The following is a 20,161-nucleotide window of genomic DNA, read 5'->3' as shown; positions in this document are numbered from 1 at the left end:
TACAGCAGTCGGTCGGGCACGTGTAGACCGTGCAGAGTTGTAAACAAGAGTGCCAGTAATGTCAGACGTAAATAAATAGAAGTTGTTACAATATGAGGAGGAATTTGGCAGTGATTATTTCACTGTAAAATTAGTAAATATAATTTGCAAAGTATGCCTTATACAGTTTAAAGGCCACAGAAAATTTTTCATCCAAAAGCACTGTAAGTCTAAACAACATAAAAAAGTATAACGCTGTTTGGCAGACATGATACAACATCGAGTTCAAATTCATATAAGCCTACTCAGAGAGAGTTTTGTAGCGACCTCTGCAATATGATGGTAAGTTGCAATATTCCGTTACACAAGTTACAAAATGCTACTTTCAAATCATTTCTGCAAAAATATATTGGGAGAAACGTCTACGCAAAAGATATTTATCCCCGTGCTATGATTATGTCATCAACAGCATTAGGAAATCTATCCCAAATAATAAAATATGGGTATCTGTTGTACATAAAAGAAGTTTACAAAGATGTTCCCACAACAATAAAATAACTAGAATCGTCAACCCTCGAAATGTTCAGTGGCCTCCGACTCTTAGAATATTTGTACCAAAGTCTGTGTGAAGCAAAACCACATCCAAGTTTGGAACCGGTTAAGCCGAAATTTGGGACCGAGTTGAAAAATAACTGTGGATTTTCAGCAATGTGTGAAATAAGAGATATTTTGTCGATTAATGGCGAGCCCTCAGATGATACGTGTGACAGCTCATATTTTCGTTTCGCACCACTCATGTCTTGCAATGTGGAACGCACATTTTCTCAGTTCAAAATGTTTCTAAGTGATAGGCGAAGAGGTTTTTCTTTCGATACTCTACGGAAATGTATTGTTCTTTATTGTAATGGAACTGTGGACGCACCAATAGGTGAATCATAAATGAAAACTGTTATACAGTTTTGCATTCTATTAATAATATAATGTTATTAAAGTTCTAAGGATGTGTTACAATGAATTTATTTAAAACACTGTCATGTAAAGAAGGTGCAACTTTGTCCTTCACCGCACTCAACCTGTACAACAGAGGGAACGTCCGTATCTTCCCCTCCCATCACACATCAAGCTAGGCATACACCACACTATCCAAGCGCAGGTAACTTATGAACGCGGGCAATGAAGTCCGTGCTTTAGTGATTAGACTACACGCAGCACACTAGTGTCAGAGAAGTTGTCTTCCACTTAAGTAAGTAGGCGATTGTAATAAACTATATCTTAATATATAAAATTGAATGTGGATATGTATGTATGTATGTATGTATGTATGTATGTATGTATGTATGTATGTATGTATGTATGTATGTATGTACGAGGGGGATCCAGGAAATAAACGACAGTTTTGTTGTAATAATTAAAAAAATATATTTATTTAATTGAAAAAACAAAGCCTGTTACATAACTGAAGCTTCCTTTACTTCTCTACATAATCACCACCTACATTTAAACATTTGTCGTATCTGTTCACTAGCTTTAGAATTCCCGTGTTATACTCCTCTACCGCCAGTTCATTAAGCCAGGTGTTCACTGTCTTCTTCAACTCTTCATCACTTCCAAAATGCGTACCACCCAGAAAGTCTTTCAGCTTAGTGAAAAGGTGAAAATCGCTAGGAGCAAGGTCTGGACTATAGGGCGGATGATCAAAGATTTCCCAACCGAATTGATCCAGCAATTCTCGAGTTGAAGCAGCAGTGTGCGGGCGGGCACAGATTTTGTGGTAGCTAAGATGTTGTGACACAATTTCACCAAGCAAAGAACGAGAAATGTCAGGAAAGGCAATATGCAATTCGTCGAGTGATGTGCGCCTGTCTTGCAAGATCCTGTCGTTCACTTTAGTCTTCAGGTCTTCTGTGATGAGTGATGGGCGTCCGGGTCGAGTTTCATCGTGGACATTTGTTCGCCCATTGTTGAACATTTCGTACCATTTTCTCACATTTCTTTCATTCATTACAGTATCACCATTCACTTCTTTCAATTGCCGGTAAATTTCTGCAGGTTTCAAATGTCGGGCATTCAAAAATCGAATCACCTCCTCACCTCACAGTCGGCGGGATTATCAATCACGTCGTTCATTTTCAAGTAACACAAAATGCACAATGGCGACTTGTTGCAACCAGTACTCACAACATTATGAGAACACATGTTAAGGAAGTCAGTTGACCTTCAAACAAGGAAGGGGAGTCAGCTGCGCGGCGGGTATGCGCGAACAGTCCTTATTTCCTGGATCCCCCTGTATGTATGTTCTCTATACAAATCTACACGCTTTGACCGATATATGCCCAAGTTTGCACATTTAACCTTCATAACCAGGAGAAGAACATAGGCTACATTAAAATTGTGCAAATGGAAGTTAAATTAATTAAATATATAAAAAATAAAAATAAATAGATCAAATATTCATGTATTATATTAAAATGCAAAATCTTCTACAGTCAATTGTTCTTTATTATTGCCTGTTGTATTCAACATAGACTTTCACGAGGACCTGGAAATTTTAACACGAAATTAAATTACATTGTTGTTACACATCATGAAGGCTAAAACTATATAATTCATGCAATAAGTATCTTTACGCAGTCCAGGAGACTGTTTTATCCAATTGAATTCTAGAATTCTTTCAAACTACAAAGATTGCTACCACATAATTTACTTAATATTGAATAGCCATAGTAGACCTACTATTGCGAAATATTGAGTCACCAAAATTATGCACTAACAAGAATTTGTGTCAAAAACTCATGCGAAACGTAATATGAGTGGCAATATTAACTGGAAAAACGAAAGAAGATGATGTTTTTATCCCACGTATTGCTATTATAGCCATTCGATTTTAAGCAATTATTATAAGTTATAGTAATATTTGTGATAATATTACAATATTATAATATTGCAATAATAATATAGAGCCTATTTTACTGTTACTGTTAACCCGTCTCTTATTAATAAGTTACGGTCACTAATGACTTGGCCGTTTATAGAAAAATATGATTTTCTGTTGTGGTAGTGTTCTACATTGCCTTCTCCAGGAGAGTGAATTCTGATGAGTATAGTCTCTGTTTCTGCAAAACACCCTGAAATCCATGTATTTGATAGAATCCATCCGTTACAGATTGTAGTTTGGCCTTGAAGGAAATTAAATATATTGTGGGCAGAAAGGCTTAATAATGCATAATGCCGTGGTACGATAAATATTATCATCAATCACAATGTTAAATATCTTAAATATCCCTGTAGCATAAGGTCTTATTGTTGTTAAAACTCTATTCGTAGGTGAGATGGAATTATTTCGATTAATCAGTTTCTTTGCATATTAGTGGAACTTTCTTTAATATTCGTCACTAGGGAGGAGAAAACATAAGTAAATATGGTTCGTTTTGGTTTTATATAGTTCCCTTGCCGAGGTCTTAGATAAGTCTAACATACAGTCTATTTAGAAATAGACCAAAATTTAAAACCCGGGCAACGCCGGGTAATTTAAGCTAGTTAGATTATAAAACTATCATCATCATGTGAGCGGAAATTCTTAGTTTCTAAGTTATTACGTATTTCAATAAGACTTTAGTGTATCTCAATCCACCATTTGCTGGAATTAGATTTTAAAAGTTGTTCAAATATGCACCTTAACGTAACTGAAGTAGTAGGATTAATTTCATTGAGCTGAATTTCTTAACTCTCGCTATTGACTTCGAGTCCTCACAAATATAAGTACGCATATTAAAACATCCAAGTTATCACCATTCACTTCTTTCAATTGCCGGTAAATTTCTGCAGGGTTCAAATGTCGGGCATTCAAAAATCGAATCATGACCTCCTACATAATAGCCAAATTGGCTAGTCTCTTATATGAGACAACTCATCCTGCCTAAGGTATTCCGTGGTTTTCCTCAGGCGTAAGACAAATGTCGGGATGAGCCCTATAAGAAATGGGCCACGGACCTATATGCCCTTCCCCATATATACTCCACCTTTATTATAAATTATGTATGCCCTAGTTCAGATAATATTAATAGTCTATTAAACATACGAGGTCACTCAATAAGTCGCAAATTGAAAGGACAGGGACCTCTCAAATTGCAGCTTAGATTTCACGGCGCTTCTTCCGACGGCCTTCACCTGCTTTGTCATCGAACAACAGATGACGGCGTCTTGCCATCCTAACGGCAAACACCAGCCAACTCCACCTCGCCCCGTTCAGTGATCAATTGATCAATCTCAGCCCCCCTCGCGTATGTGGTACCTAAGAGGTTACGTCCAATTTCGGCTTCCCCTTCAAAATTTTCTAGAGCTCCTTCAGGGGAGCAGCGTAACCCGGAGTGAGACTAGTGGCCAACAGGCTTGGAGCTTACATATTTAGTTTTGTACAGCCCCCAACCCCTTGCAAGGACGCGTTTTGCGTACCTTTTAAATTTTCCTCCCAATTCTCCTTCGATTTTTCGATCCAAGTATTAACATTTTTCTTTTGGGTCTACACTCATACTGGTCATGGGATTTCTAGCAAACAATATCAGTTGTTCCATAAATTGATAAGAAATGACGGGATCAAAGACGCCACATAGACATGGGGGAAATAATTTAAATACCGATATATTGGTATTGCAAAACTAATTTCGATAAACGATATATATTTCAGAAAATATATCGGTATAATATATCGCTATTCCGTATGCAAATTAATTAATAATACAATTACATTTGTTGGTGTAAATTTATTTCAATAAACTTCAATTTTAATAGCCTATTCCTTATCAACATTGAAATTAATATCATAACAATCATAAGATTAAATGCAAAATTGCAAAGATAAACAATACATTTTCAATACCATTTATTATTATGTACTCGTAGTTCCTAACCCAAATCAAAATTATGGTGGAGGTAAGATGAGCTTAAATGATACAATGGAAAAGTGTTACGTGACCTCCATATGGGTCAGTATTTGACATTGAAACATTCATTCATTCATAGTGTTCTGCCCAAAGGCAGGTCTTTCACTGCAAACCCATTCTTTCCTATTTTCTGTCTTCCTCTTTGAAAAAAATATATTTGTTTATTATTTATTTATTCATAGTATTCTGCTCAAGGGCAGATCTTTCACTGCAAACCCAGCATTCTCCAGTTTTTCTTACTTTCTGCCTTCCTCTTTGTCTCCGCATATGATCCATATGTCTTAATGTCGTCTATCGCCTGATATCTTCTTCTGCCACAAACTCTTCTCCCGTTCACCATTCCTTCCAGTGCATCCTTCAGTAGGCAGTTTCTTCTCAGCCAGTGACCCAGCCAACTTCTTTCTTCATCCACTCTTTCCAACACAGCTTCGTTCCTTACTCTGTCTGTCCCTTTCACACGCTCCATCATTCTCCATATCCACATTCCAAATGCTTCTATTCGCTTCTCTTCCCTACTTAGTAATATTCATGTTTCTGCCCCATACAATGCTACACTCCACACAAAGCACTTCATTAGTCTCTTCCTTACTTCTTTCTCCAGAGGTCCGCAGAAGATTCTCCTTTTTCTATTAAAAGCTTTCTTTGCCATTGGTATTCTCCTTTTGAATTTTTGGCAGCAGTTCATGTTACTGCTTATAGTACACCCCAAGTGTTTGAAGCTGTCCACTTGCTCTACTGCCTCATTTAGAATTCACAAATTTACCTTCCTTACTTTTCTTCCTATGACCATGATTTTAGTCTTCTTGGCATTTATCTTCATTCTATACTGCTCACAGCTGTTATTTAACTCCAGTAGCTTATTCCTTGTATCATCTAACAACGCCATATCAGTAAATTTCAAACACTTTATTCTTCTTCCTCCTACTATCACTCTTCCCATGTTCTGAATATAGTTCTTCACTAAATCCCCCAAATAGATGTTGAACAGGTTAGGTGGTAAAGGGCATCCTTGTCGTACTCTTCTCCCTACTTCACTTGCTTCTGACATTTCTTCTCCTTTGACTAGTTCTTTCATTTGTAGGTTACTGAAAAGCCTTTTCTATTTCCAGTCCACTCCAATTTTCTTTAGGATCCCCATCAGTTTATTCCAATCCATGATTCAATTATTCTAATTATTTTGTATAGGATTCAATCGATTATACAAATATAATGCTCCTTTCTAGATAACAACGTAATCATTTTTAAATGTAAGTAAACAGTTCTTGTACTCATTTTTAAATGTAAGTAAACGCTACTTGTATTCATTTTTAAATGTAAGTAAACAGTACTTAGAATGTTACAAGTTTTAACAAACTTCACAATTGATTTGACATAAACCTTCTATAGTAAGTTCTCATTGCAAGTTATTGTTACACTCCAGCATTCCAAATCTCAATTGTGGTGGTGGTAGTGGTGGTGGTGGTGGTGATGGTGGTGGTGATTATGGGGACTATTACACTCTTACTACGTCATACTACTTTTGACCAATAAAACGGTACGAAAGGACGTATTTCAACCAATCATGGCTGCTTATCGCACAATTTTATCGCGTCCCTAGCATTTGTTTAATTTTATCGCGTCCCTAGCATTTGTTTAATTTTATCGCGTCCCTAGCATTTGTTTCTTTCTTTGCCAACATTTTAAACTGCGGTGGTCTGGACGTCAAAAAAAATATATATATACATATATAAATACAAACCACTCCATTCGATGCACAGCAGTTTCAAATATGACTCGCATTGGCATTCAAGAACAAGAATTGATCAAAATCACTGATCATACCTATGCATCTTCTGAAATCCGATTTACAAATAAATGAAGAGCACCATTCGGAAATACTGAATAAGTTGAATACACCATGTAGGCCTAAATCAACGAGTTCCACTTCTATTACGCACACGTCCAATATAACATCAATTGAACCACCAACCACATTCAAATTTGAAAATTGTACATTCAATAATTATTCCTTTTAAAATTATTCATTCGGAAATCCTGAATAAGTTGAATACACCATGCATGGCTAAATCAACGAGTTCCACTTCTATTATGCACACGTCCAATATAACATCAATTGAACCACCAACCACATTCAAATTTGAAAATTGTACATTCAATAATTATTCCTTTTAAAATTATTCATGTTTATTTTTTTATGTCATCGTCGTTAAATAAAACTTTTCTAACACTTGTGTATATTAGTTAGGTTATGTTATAGCTTCTGCTATATGATATTATGGATAGTCACGTATCAGAGATTGTTTAATATTACGATTTATTGAAAATCATCTATCAAGTGACGTTGATTACTGGGATTCGGATAATTGAAGTGGAATGCAACTGTCTTAATAAAAATGAAACTGAATCAACAAAGCCTTCTTGACTAGTAACAGGCCACAGAGTTCAATGATGATTCCATAGTTGGCACAACTGATACCGGTAACAAGAAAACATCATCATAAAACACTACTGCCATCTAGCGTAATGTTGAGATGGTACAATAATACATTTGAAGACAGTTGTATTTTCGTAAGCCAATTAATATTTTATTGTACACTTTGTTACTTCTAATCTTTATATAGCCTACTTTCATTTAATCGTGTAATAGTCAATTAAATCCCACTCGAGTTTTGATTTTCTCTAGATAAATCAAAACCTCTAGTGAGATTACTGTTGATAAAATTTGTAGGCACTAAAATATATAATAAGAAAATAATGTCAGTACTGGGTTGTGCATAGAAATCCTAGCCGTAAACAAATCTCAAACCAATAAGTATTATATCCTTGTTTCTCTTTGCATTTAAAAACTTAGAAATAAAAGTTTTGAAGTCAAACGGTTCCTTTTCAGAGTGGCAGTTGCTCCTGCCTTGGAGAACATTAATACTAAAACAGTATTAGATAAACCTTCCGTCTCAGTCTCACGTTCGCACACGTTGGATTTTGAATTTGATACTGCTTATTAAACAGTTTGAATTCAAATTCTAGACCAACCAATCAGAGAAAGGCATTGATTGGATTGGATACTTCAAGACTGCACAATTATGTAACTGCCCGCTTTCATTAACGCCATCTCTCAGGGAATTATCGGAGTTAACTAGTGTGGATTTTGTTGTTCATAACAATTCCAAAAAAACAAAACCAAATATAAAAAACGATAGATTTATGAGAAAACAGATATATTATACGATATATTGAATCAAAATTTCGATATCGATATATCGTTCCCATCTCTGCCCACAATATACATGGACTCTGAACCGGCAATGCCTGTCGATTGCTATTACGAGTATATCGATTGTTTCGTCTCGCATATTGCAGGAAATTATAGCCTATAGATTGTCTCGTTTCGCAAGTTGCAGGAAATCAGATTGGCTGAGGTTATTTATAGTTGTCACGTGGGCTTCAAGAGATAAGATAAAATTTATTCTCCGTACTGTGGCCTGTCTACAGAATTAAGAATAATTTAGCATAATTCTCTAGGCTTAAACTAGGGCTGAGGCAGTTCTGGTGATTTTGGAAGTGAAAATCGTTTAATTTATAATGGATTTTTATGCGATAGGTCTTCGAAGGAAGTTTTATGTTTATAATTACATTGTATATTTTATTAGAGTGCTTTCTTAATTGTAAGATAGCCAAAACGACAAAACTTATTAAAATATCAATTTAAACTAGGACAATAAAATTACATTATATTCTAATTCCAAAATGTTCAATACTATACAGTTTGTTTAGGACAGGGGCACCCAAACTTTATTTGTAAAAGGCAGTAATTAGAAGGATGATCGATTGTGGGTTACATGTAAAGATACCGATTTGCATATACGTATTAGCACTGCAGTTGGGTATACTACCTGTGACAGTGATACATAATGTAGAATAAAATTACAATAATTACAACAATAAATTAACGTAAAACTAAGTTTAATAATAAATAAATGTAAATCTAGAAGTATAAATAAAAACTGAATTATAAGGATAATTCCAAGCCAAACCAACCAAAACTAATTTAAATTATGGTTTATTTAACGACGTTCGCAACTGCAGAGGTTGCCGATGTGCCAGAACTTTGTCCCGCAGGAGTTCTTTAACATGTCAATAAATCTACTGACATGAGCCTGTCGCATTTAAACACACTTAAATGTCACTGACCTGGGCCAGGATCGAACCCGCAACCTCGAGCACAGTAAGCCACGCTATACCGTCTAGTTTCTGAGGCCGTCCAAACCAACGAAACTTATTAAAGAATTATTCAACCTTACCACTTTAAATTGTAATGGAACTTTCAGGAATCATTCTCATCCAAATGTCTAAATTAAAATATATGTTTAGAAAAATTCTATCTTGATAGATTTTGGTGTAATTCATTTTTAAAATCTGCGGAACACATTTTTTTCTGTAACTCTTTCAGTCTTCAATAACTTTGTTTCTATAAGACCTACAGAGTAGTTTTACACCTCTTTTTAAAGGGAATTTCACGAGTTTTAATTTTAAATTTACTTCTATCATCAACCTTCTCATTTCCTCTGTTGATTTTAAAAGTAATTTCTTGTTTGTCCTTTGAGTTTCAAATTCTGTTAGTCAATAAAGTCTTCCTGTTGTTCTTGTAGGATACACTTTGGTCAATGCCGCAATTTCTTTCTGTGTCCATAAGTTCGTAAAATAATTTAGCCAAGTATTTTTATCAATTACATCTATAGTGGCTGAATCATTCACTTCTTGATTTAATTTGTTTAACTTCTATAAGTTTTTTGGGTTTTGGCAAATTATCTCAGTTTCTAATTGTTTTACAAACGTATTCCAATTTTCTCTATGTTTTTCTCACTAAATTCTTTGCAATAGCTCTTTTTATTTTATATGTAATTTCGTCTTCTAATTTTCCTGACGTTATACATTTTTTTAATGTAGATCTCTTCTCTATTTTTGCTAACTCGCTGCCCCAATTATATCTTCATTTCTTTTCCATTTAGATTTTGTACCATATGTGGGAAAATAATTTTATTACCAGGATTTGAAGAAAAAAACAATCATTTATAATGGATCGAAAAAATACTTTTTAATCGCGCTTCTATAGTTCGACAATGCTGAATATTTATATTTTTGCCTGACAGGTAAGCCACCATAAAATCTTTGAAGTCCTAGTTATTACTGAAGCCAAATTTCTCTCTACTGTCAAGAGTCCATTTTATTTATAGGCCTACTTGTTAAGATCTCATTCATTGCCCAGTTACCACTTTCAATTTTGATACTACATACATTTAAATTAGTTTATTAATATTCGTTCTCTTTATACATTTATATTACCGTATAAACGTTAAATGTTATGTTATATTTAACGACGCTCGCAACTGCAGAGGTTATATCAGCGTCGCCGGATGTGCCGGAATTTTGTCCTGCAGGAGTTCTTTTACATGCCAGTAAATCTACTGATTTGAGCCTGTCGAATTTAAGCACACATCTCATCAACAGTACTCGATAAAGAGTTAAATTAGTCAGGTGATATGAGTACGTACATTATGTTTGTGTGTTTTGAGTTCAGATTTAATAAGCTTCCTTGCTACGTTGTATTTCTTTTGTTATGTTTCTATACCAGGAATATTAAATAGGAATTCCTTAAAACAGATTTATATTCACTCCTATGCCTTTATATAGAAATACATACAAGCATACATACATACATACATACATACATACATACATACATACATACATACATACATACATACATACATATTTGGTTACTTTATAAACAGAATATTAGTGAAAGAGCTCTCTTTTTCGTATTTAATAATTCTGGCATGTGTCAATAAATATGATGAGGCCTCTGTCTCTCTGAATTACTTTTTTAAGACTCACTAGAAACATATTCCAAATTTATATTAAAAAGTATTAAAATGTTCTCATAATTTAAAACATAACAATTCGCGAAAAAAATCTTCATACCCTAAATTATTAAGATAAATATTATTAATTCTATCGCTTGTAACAATACGTTTATGATCCTAATAAATTGAAAAATAATTGACATCCAACAGATTTGTTTTAAAATGACACGCAGTTACTATCTTGAAATTAAATTTATCAAGGTACAATAAAATTTATTCAATTTAAACAAAAAATGTAGTTTCATCTTTCCACCAAGGGGGCAATAAATACTTAAACAATTAATGCTAAACTCGGAAAATTTATTGATACAACTTAATTTCATATTATTTACCTTTGGCGCAAAAAAAAAAAAAAAAGAAAAGAAAATGACGTTGAAGCTCTGCAACATTATAACAGTGGCTTTTCAGTCACAATCTTTTCACAATAATGACAACTCTCCTTGTATCTACTCGCACTCCTGAAAGGTCATTTTCGACACTAAGAAATCATATCTTAGAAATATCACAGAGGATGTGAGCCTAAATGAAATGGCTCTCATGTACAGACACGTAAGTAAAATTTGGAGCAAGTCTTAATGGGAGTCTAACTGTATTGATTTATTCATAGTGTTGTGCCCAAGGACAGGTCTTTCACTGCAAACCCAGCTTTCTCAAATCTTTATATTTTCTGCCTTCGTCTTTGTTTCCTCATATAATTCATCTTAATATAATTTATCATCTGACATCTTCTTCTGCACTGAACTCTTCTCCCGTTCACCATTCCTTCCAGTGCATCCTTCAGTAGGCAGTTTCTTCTCAGCCAGTTACCCAACCAATTCCTTTTCCTCTTCCTAACAATTTCGCACGACTATCACAATTAGCATACACACATTTTTGTTCACTGCACATGAGCAGTGTGTTATAAGCCACAAGGGAGCTCTAAATTTTATTCCCGTGTTTGTAAATGAGAAAGTATCTGTGAATTAAAATGATCTGATCAAGGAACTAGCTAAGAAACGCAGAAGGTTTAAATACATTTTGTCACAAAATAAAATGGCCATCGGTCATTTAGTCGCACTTTATTTTTTTTTATTTCAGCATGTAGGTAAATATTTTCCATTTCATCGTACGATAACTGTGTAATGAAAATTTAAATATGTGATATCCAACGCTCCTCAAGCATTGATACTTCTTGATTACACAACTTTTAACAGTATGTGACTTCGAAATATAAAGTATACTGATACTTGATATATCATTCGACGTGTCCTATTGTTCATATTGATTCAAGATGAAAAGTTTGTGACGTGTTTGTTTACTCCACTTTTTTTTATTGTTCTTCCCATTTCTGTTTCTCGCGTTTTTAGTAGGCGAGGTACTTCACATGTAGTATATACTTTTACTTTAATTACATTCATGACCATGAAGATATTTGGATATATCTTACAAAATTCTTGCTCCAGATCATTGTGGTAACATTCTGTCGTATCTATAGTTTGAACATTTCGAAATTGCCATACTTCAGCCCAGAATTCAGAGAGGGAGGTTGATATTCCAATGTAGTTTTCCAGAATATAATGAGAATATTCATAACATTCACTAATAGGAGAGGCCTCTGATATTAGCCCTGCAAAAAATCTGATTCTTTTGATGCTGGTAAATAAGAAAGAATGAAATATCCTAATTTTTTACCACCTTCGAATTTCAGATGCTTTGTTTCGGAGCTAATGGTTTGATATACTGTTTCCTTTAATTTTCCAGAGCAAAGACTGTCCTAAGTGAAATTTACACTTTGTAATCTTAACACTGGGAACATTTATTTTAGCAGCATTGTGTGATGCTATTTCATAATATAACAAGACTTTAAAATGATTAACTGCTAACAAGTTACCTGGGTGAAACTAGCGTTGAGGTGATGAAGAAAGCGTGCTACGGAGAAAAATTCTCTCCGGCACCGGGATTTGAACCCGGGTTTTCAGCTCTCGGTGCTGACGCTCTATCCACTAAGCCACACCGGATTTCCATTCCAATACCGGACAGAATTCTATCAGTTTAAGTTCCACCTCTTAGCTTCCCCCTAGTGGCCAATCCTTATGCACTGCGTCACAGATGTGTGACAGTGATACACGTAGAGCTGAAAACTCGGGTTCAAATCCCGGTGCCGGAGAGAATTTTTCTCCAGTCCACTCTTTTATCATCATATGATGACGCAGAATTTCTGCACGGAAATATTATATGTACTTTGTATATCGTAATATAGCGTTGAGGTGGTTCCGGTGACTTCTGAAGTGAAAACCGTTCAATTTATATGATTTTTTTTTTTTTTGGAGATGCAGTTGATCGTATAAGCAAGGCGTAAGAAAAGCTTAAACTAACCAAACCTAGCCTGTCACAGATTCATATATCCAAGATGTATAAGCAGAGTACGAAAGGAACTACCTCAGCGCTAGTTAAGCCCTTAGATCATACCTGCACAAAGGAGCGGGAAAGCCGTGTTTACCGCTCGCAGAAACGGAGAGGAAGATACGTCAGAATGACATAGATTTGCTGTTGGTAGCGGAGAGGGAAACGACCACTCAGCTATCTAGTGGAGTGCAGTGTGTAGGCCCATTCTCAGTAACTGTTTCACGTTGCTTACCTACTGTTACAGTACAGTATGGAGGAATCTAAAAGACGGAAGAGTAATTATGAGGCAAATTCTTTCAATGTTGTATGAGAAAATGCTTATTTTTTCATAGCTGCTGGAGTAAATACTCAGTGCCTTATCTGCCACAACATTTTGAAAGGTAGAAAGAAACATAACATAATGCGTCATTACGAGTTCAGACATAAAGATATTTACGGTTGTTTTGTTGCTGAAGATTGCAATGAAAAGGTTCAGGACTTGAAAGCTGCATTATTACCCGAGGTAGGTACAGTCGGTATTTAATTTTTATGAATTTGAAATACATAGTCTTATCCGAGGTACTTTCTTAATTACTTCTATGACCGAGGTTGCGGGTTCGATTCCGGGCCAGGTCGATTGCATTAAAGTGTACTTAAATGCGACAGGCTCATGTCAGTAGATTTACTGGCATTTAAAAGAACTCGTGCGGGACAAAATTCCGGCACACGGGCGACGCTGATATAACCTCGGCAGTTGCGAGCGTCGTTAAATAGGCCTAAAATATAACATTTAACGATTTACAGCTCGAACTTATTGATCTTCATTGTGATCTAAGGGCTAAAGATCGTTTGAATAATACTACTAGCCTGGTTGAGTTTTACAAGACTATACATTAGCAATAATATCCACGACTACACAGGCTGGCTGTGAAAATGATTGCTATGTTTGGCTCAACATTTATATTTGTGAGCAACTGTTTTCTACAATCAACTTTAATAAAGGCAGGATCGAACATCTGTAACTGATGTTTCATTACGATCAGTAGGTTACTGTTCCTTTCAGCTGCCAACAGCATAAAACCTCGTTTTCATGTACTAGTAAATAAAAATATAACAAAATGATATTTTACATTTAAGTAGCTATAGAATTTCTATTATTTCTGTAAAATATATTTCTTTATTAATTAATAATTAATAGTCCAAGATAGTTTTGCAAAGACTGAACGGGAATTCATGTCATAAATACTCGTAATAGTACTTCCGTTTGTGTACATTTTGTACGAGATCACCCCTTCTTCCAGTCCACCCTTATACAGAGCGCAGCTAATACCTGCATTACGCTCATGAGCTGTGAGCCGGCTCGGAGAGCGCTAACCTTGTGCAGGCCTGCCTTGGATGAATTACATAAAGAACTTCAAATGTTAGTATTGTCTCAAAGGTGTTTTTGTAACAAACTACTTAGGCTATTCATTCAGAATATCCATCTGTGATTATGTTAACTGCAGAAAAAGGAAGACATACTGTCGTGACATGAAATCGCTCATTTTTCCAATAAGACAAGGAGAGGCTACAAAAATTGTTTTCGAATTCAAGTTATAAAATTGAACGATTTTCTCTTCACAAATCACTGTAACTACTTCAGCGCTAACGATGAATTGTAGAGAGCGGAATACCTACAGTTGGCTATATAAAGGATTGAAGTCAATACGTTTACGAGAAAGGATATAAAAGTGTCTAGAAAAATACAGAATTACCTTATATTGTAATTAACACTGCATCAGCAGAGAAATCTCACAGGGTATCGAAAACCGGCCGAAATTAGAATATTGTGGACATAATTCAAGTTACTGATATAATTTGATAAGCAAAGACGATGTAGTTACTTGAGAAGATACACAGCGAATAGAAACACAAACGTTTATTGTGGCAATAACTCAGATGAAAAGAGTATTATTAGTACCATATCTTATTCGTAAAATTACTTCCAGCTGTGTATTGTACATAAAGCAATACATTAGGCCTATATTATTAGCACACGTTTGAGTTAATGTGGATGAGAAACGTATAGTTATTATTTATCTGCTCCCATATCGCATAGTATAATACAACTGTAAAATGAAAACATGTAGGTCTAGAAAAGAGGAAAGGGCTGAATAACCAACAAAATAGAAAAATAAAACAATTATATATCGAACTTCAAATGATGACAGATTGTGTATTGAACACAAACGGCATTATATCAGCCATGTACCAAAATATCATCTGTGTGTTGAAAAATTAGGCTAAAACAAGTTTCTGTATGATACAATTCAGCGACACGTCACAATTTGTGATCGGGGTCAAAGAGCTCATTGGGTCAAAGTCACATTGCATTGTAACATAACCTCAAATTACATTGAGAAAAAAATTCGCAGATCTGGCCTGACGTAAAGTATTTCCACAGTCTACTATATACAGTCATGAAGCTTGAGTTTTGAGAGTGCTAGAAACAATAGACTGTGACGGTTCTATTTTGCATTGCCTGTAATGAGGCGATATTAGCGATCCTAGTGGTGAGCAACTACCCAATGTTTGCATATTTACTACTTATTGAGCTTCGCCCTGTATATACTAGACTGTGGTATTTCTCTATGAAGTTCCCAGGTACTTTGCCATCTAGCGTTGGTTATCGCAAGCTCATTTCTCGACTGTGGCGGCGCATAGCGTCCGTTATTTTCCACATGCTGCCGAAAATAACATAAGGACAGCCTATCTGAGTACTATGATCTAGGATTCCATACATCCTGCCTGTGGTTTTCCTAATGCGCTAAGACAAATGTCGGGATGAGCCCTAAAAGATACGGTCCACGGACCTACACTCACATCCCTATGATCCTGGTAATTGCTATAATTTTAATAATTATTTTACTTCTTTGCCCTCTCGCCTATCTCTTCCTAATTGAGTCACAATAGAGCAATTGGCTGGTCTCCCAATTGTGGCGATTCAACAAACTCAAATCATAATTCAATCGACCCCTTACCTAAGAGCCAATTCGCTAGTCTTTTATATTGAGACAACTCATCCTACCTAAGGTATTTCCGTGGTTTGCCTAGGGCACTGGGACAAGTGTGGGGATTAGCCCTAAGAGAAAAGGGCCACAGACCTACATGCCCGTCCCTATAAAGTTCCCCAATTTCCGATAAAAAAGACGTAAATGCCCTGGTTCAGCTTCCATAAAATACACGTTACATGGGCGAGGTTACTCGTCTCTAGTCGCATTGCGAAAGGACAGAGAACCTTTCAATTTGCAGAGTTAGAATTCGCGGCATCTCTTCCGACGGCCTTCACTTGCCTTAGTCATCGAACAGCAGACGAATGAACCTTCTCGACTCCACCTGCACTGCGAAATAGCAAAGATCTTTCAATGAGCAGACTTATACCTTCCGCCATTTCTTCTTCGTCCTGTCCTGTGACCAGCTTTATCACGTTCCCCTCCCTCGCGTATATGGTACCGAAGAGGTGACGTTCATTTCGGCTTTTCCCCTTCAAAATTTTCTAGAGCTCCTTCAGCGGAGCAACGTAACCCGGAGTGAGACAAGTGGCCAACAGGCTTGGAGCTCACATATTCAGTTTCTTTCAGCCCCGAACCCTTTGTGAGGATGCGTTTTGCGTGCCTTTTCAGTTTCTTCTCCCACTTCTTCTCTTTCAATTCAATTCAGTCACTTCTGCTTTTCATTACAGCTCACAGTGATGAGATAAACTGCTATTTTGTGATCACTGTTCGTCCTGTGATTGCTCAATTATGATCACGGTGATCTGAAACAGTGATAAACAGTGATTTAACTGCGAACTTGTTCGAGGTGAACACTGAGCAGTTCATTCTCCCCCGCTCATCAGAGCATCTCACTGCGATGTTTCAATGCTCTCGATATTTCGCACATGGTAGAAAAGGGCGAGAAAACGTTGTGGTTATGTATTTGCACTTCACAGAAGTCAAGTGTAAGTACAAAACTGAGACGTAAACATAGGCGTTTCATCATTTTAAAACAGATTAAAGATTTAAGCTTGCTTGCCTTCTATTTATTTATTTATTTATTTATTTATCTATTTATCTATATATATTATCTATCTATTATCTATTATATATCATCTATTTGTCTGTCTGTCTGTCTGTCTGTCTATCTATATCGAACAAAATATTCTAGTTAATACTGATATGGGGTAAATGTAGTAAGAACTTCTCATTCCAATGCATATACATTAACAACGTTAACCTTAAGACTAGTTCCCACATTCCAAATTTTTTTTTTCCACTTTAATATATCAGATAGTTATATTAACAAAATGATTTAAAATGTTTCACAACTTTTCAGGTACGTTTCATGTTATTCATAACAAACCTTCTTAAAAACCAATTCGTTCACTACACAACCCTCTTAGAAACCAACTCGTTCGCTACAAAACTTCTAAAATCTGGCTGCAATCGAATCCTGATCCCCTTTCGTTGAGAAACTGTCCACAGACCATCAGATAGGCCCAATATTGAAGAAGATACCTAGAACTACAGGCGCAGATCTATTAGTACTGACACACACACATACACAAACATACATTAACGTACGCACACACACAGTTGAAGAGAGAAAAATCCTCGAGGGTCTACACAAAAATGTCGCAACTTTTGTTGGAGTTGACGTGAAAGAAAGTTGGGTTTGCTTCTGGCTGTTGAAGTGACTGGATGTGGCGAAAAGAACATTTTATTCCACAAGATCGCACGTTTTCAAGACATGTATGTTGTTGCAGCTTTCCCCCTACCCTCGCCTTCATCTCCAGAGTGGTCGCACAATGATGGACGTCTCGCCTGAGGCTCGGATCTAGATTCTTGGAACCATTTCATCCTGCGTACAATCCAGACGAATGCTCGTATACCAACATAGAGATATTTGTAAGTTCGCTTACATTTTACACAAGGAGTTAAGGAAATGACGTTCTGTTCCGACATTAGTTCTCCGTTATACTTTAATTATTGTAGCGATTATGATTATGATAATTATTATGATGGATTGAAATTTAGCTACAAATCGTACATTTAATTCTCTCTCATAGGCGCTGTTGAATTAAATATTGGCCCTGCGTCATACTGGCAACTTTTGACATGAAGTCCACGGATGTAGTGATAAAATCACTACAATAATAATAATAATAATAATAATAATAATAATAATAATAATAATAATAATAATAATAGCAGTACTACAGTAGTAAAATTAGACACGATATTAATATCAACAGAAATTGTAATCCCAACAGAAATATCTGAAATTCTCAACACACAACTCAATTGCAGAACACACACACTCTTTGACTCCACACTACACTACACAAACACACCCCTCAGAAAACAAAACAAAAGGCGGCAAGACCAGCAAAAAGCAATTCTGAAGAAGGTCAACAACAGACCGAAACATGTTAACCAAGGTACGATAGAATTTAGCACAAGAAAGATATATAATACACATTCCCAAGATATATTTTAAATTTAGAGCCTTATGTATGCCTTACACTAATAACTAAATTTCGTTGAATTGCCACACGCAGCATGCAATCAGGTTGCCGATGTACGGTAGTGTAGAGGAGGTGAGCGACCGCCCGGTCTCGTAGTATAAGCAGTTCATATTAAGAGTTGAGACCGGTCCAAATAGACAGAGTGGCTACAGCTAATGTATACCTATGTAAGCACTTGCTTTTGCATTACTGTGGTTGGAATAGTCAAAGCTTAACATTTGTTAAGTGCAGACAATAATTCAATCAAACATACTACAATGAGTGTGTTGCTGTTCCAAATTTGCTACTGGAATACCCTTACCCCAGCAGCCAGTCTTGACCCGTTGGGGAACGTGGTTGGATGCTGTTAATTATTATGCAGAACATTACGGCAAAATAATGGAGGTAACTGATACATTGGATAGCACAGACAGTTCCGCTGTTGCAGCTGTAAAATCATTGCTATTGGAAGATATTCTGTTCATTGATTCTAATTTTAAAATCGTGTCCAAAAGCATCATCCTGTTAGAATCGTCTAAACTACAACTCTCATAAGCTCGTAATATAGTGGATAAAGTATCACAAACCGTTATCTAAAATAACAATTCCCTAATTTCAGAAAAAGTGAAATGTAAGTTGAGAAACATTATTGCTAAAAATTCTGCCTATTCACAACTTCGTACTATAAATTATATACCATCGGGTCACGACAAGACGTCTGAAGTTGTACTAAAAAGTAGTGACTTTCCGTTCTTCAAATATGCACGTATTACTCACGTATCTCACTATAAAATAATTGTGTATTTACATGTTTAGACATTTCCTACTTCAATGATCATTCATTATATTTCTTGAATGCAGGATACAGGTTTTATTGTAACCGCAGTATACTGCTCAGTGTTTACATTAGAGGCATACTCCATCCGTTGCATGCTCCCTTCTCACACAGTCTATAATACCGCGTGCGCAGTAAACCTTGCGATTCTCGTGGCAATTCCACGGAGTCTACTGATAACAAACAAATATTTCTGAAAATGAATTTTTCATTGGAATTCCCAGTTTGCCCTGAATGTCTGTTATATAGCCATACTGTGTATACAACAAAATGACTAGTCTATTAAAGTTAAGTCATTCTAATATTAATTATAACATTAATAGACCTAATAATCCTCTCCACTACAGCCCACGGAGGGTCAAAGACTACCAACTGCCTGTTGGCCTCACATCCACAAGCCTCAGAATAAATCAAAGTTCATCCAAACAGTCTGGTATAGCGTGTAGTTATCATGATCACCAGCCGTTACTTATTGTAACTCACCACATTCATCACAAAATTATTCCATGCAATGACCGAAATTTCATGAGAAATTTTCGTCCCTCATGATACCTCTTAACCATCGCTCATTCCGCAGCGTAAATGTAAGAGAGAACAC

At 35.9% G+C, this 20,161-nt stretch overlaps 1 non-coding gene across 1 annotated transcript; it reads right to left on the bottom strand.

Moving 5' to 3' along the window:
• Positions 1–12,765: 12,765 nt before the first annotated feature.
• On the bottom strand, positions 12,766–12,837 carry TRNAS-CGA (transfer RNA serine (anticodon CGA)). The gene has a single exon. It is a non-coding gene; the product is annotated as a tRNA-Ser (tRNA).
• Positions 12,838–20,161: the final 7,324 nt, after the last annotated feature.

This window comes from Periplaneta americana, chromosome 1 (genome assembly GCF_040183065.1).
Source record: "Periplaneta americana isolate PAMFEO1 chromosome 1, P.americana_PAMFEO1_priV1, whole genome shotgun sequence".
Lineage (NCBI taxonomy): Eukaryota > Metazoa > Arthropoda > Insecta > Blattodea > Blattidae > Periplaneta > Periplaneta americana.
Note: the sequence above shows the minus strand (reverse complement) of the source record. Positions and strands in the feature narration are given on the sequence as shown.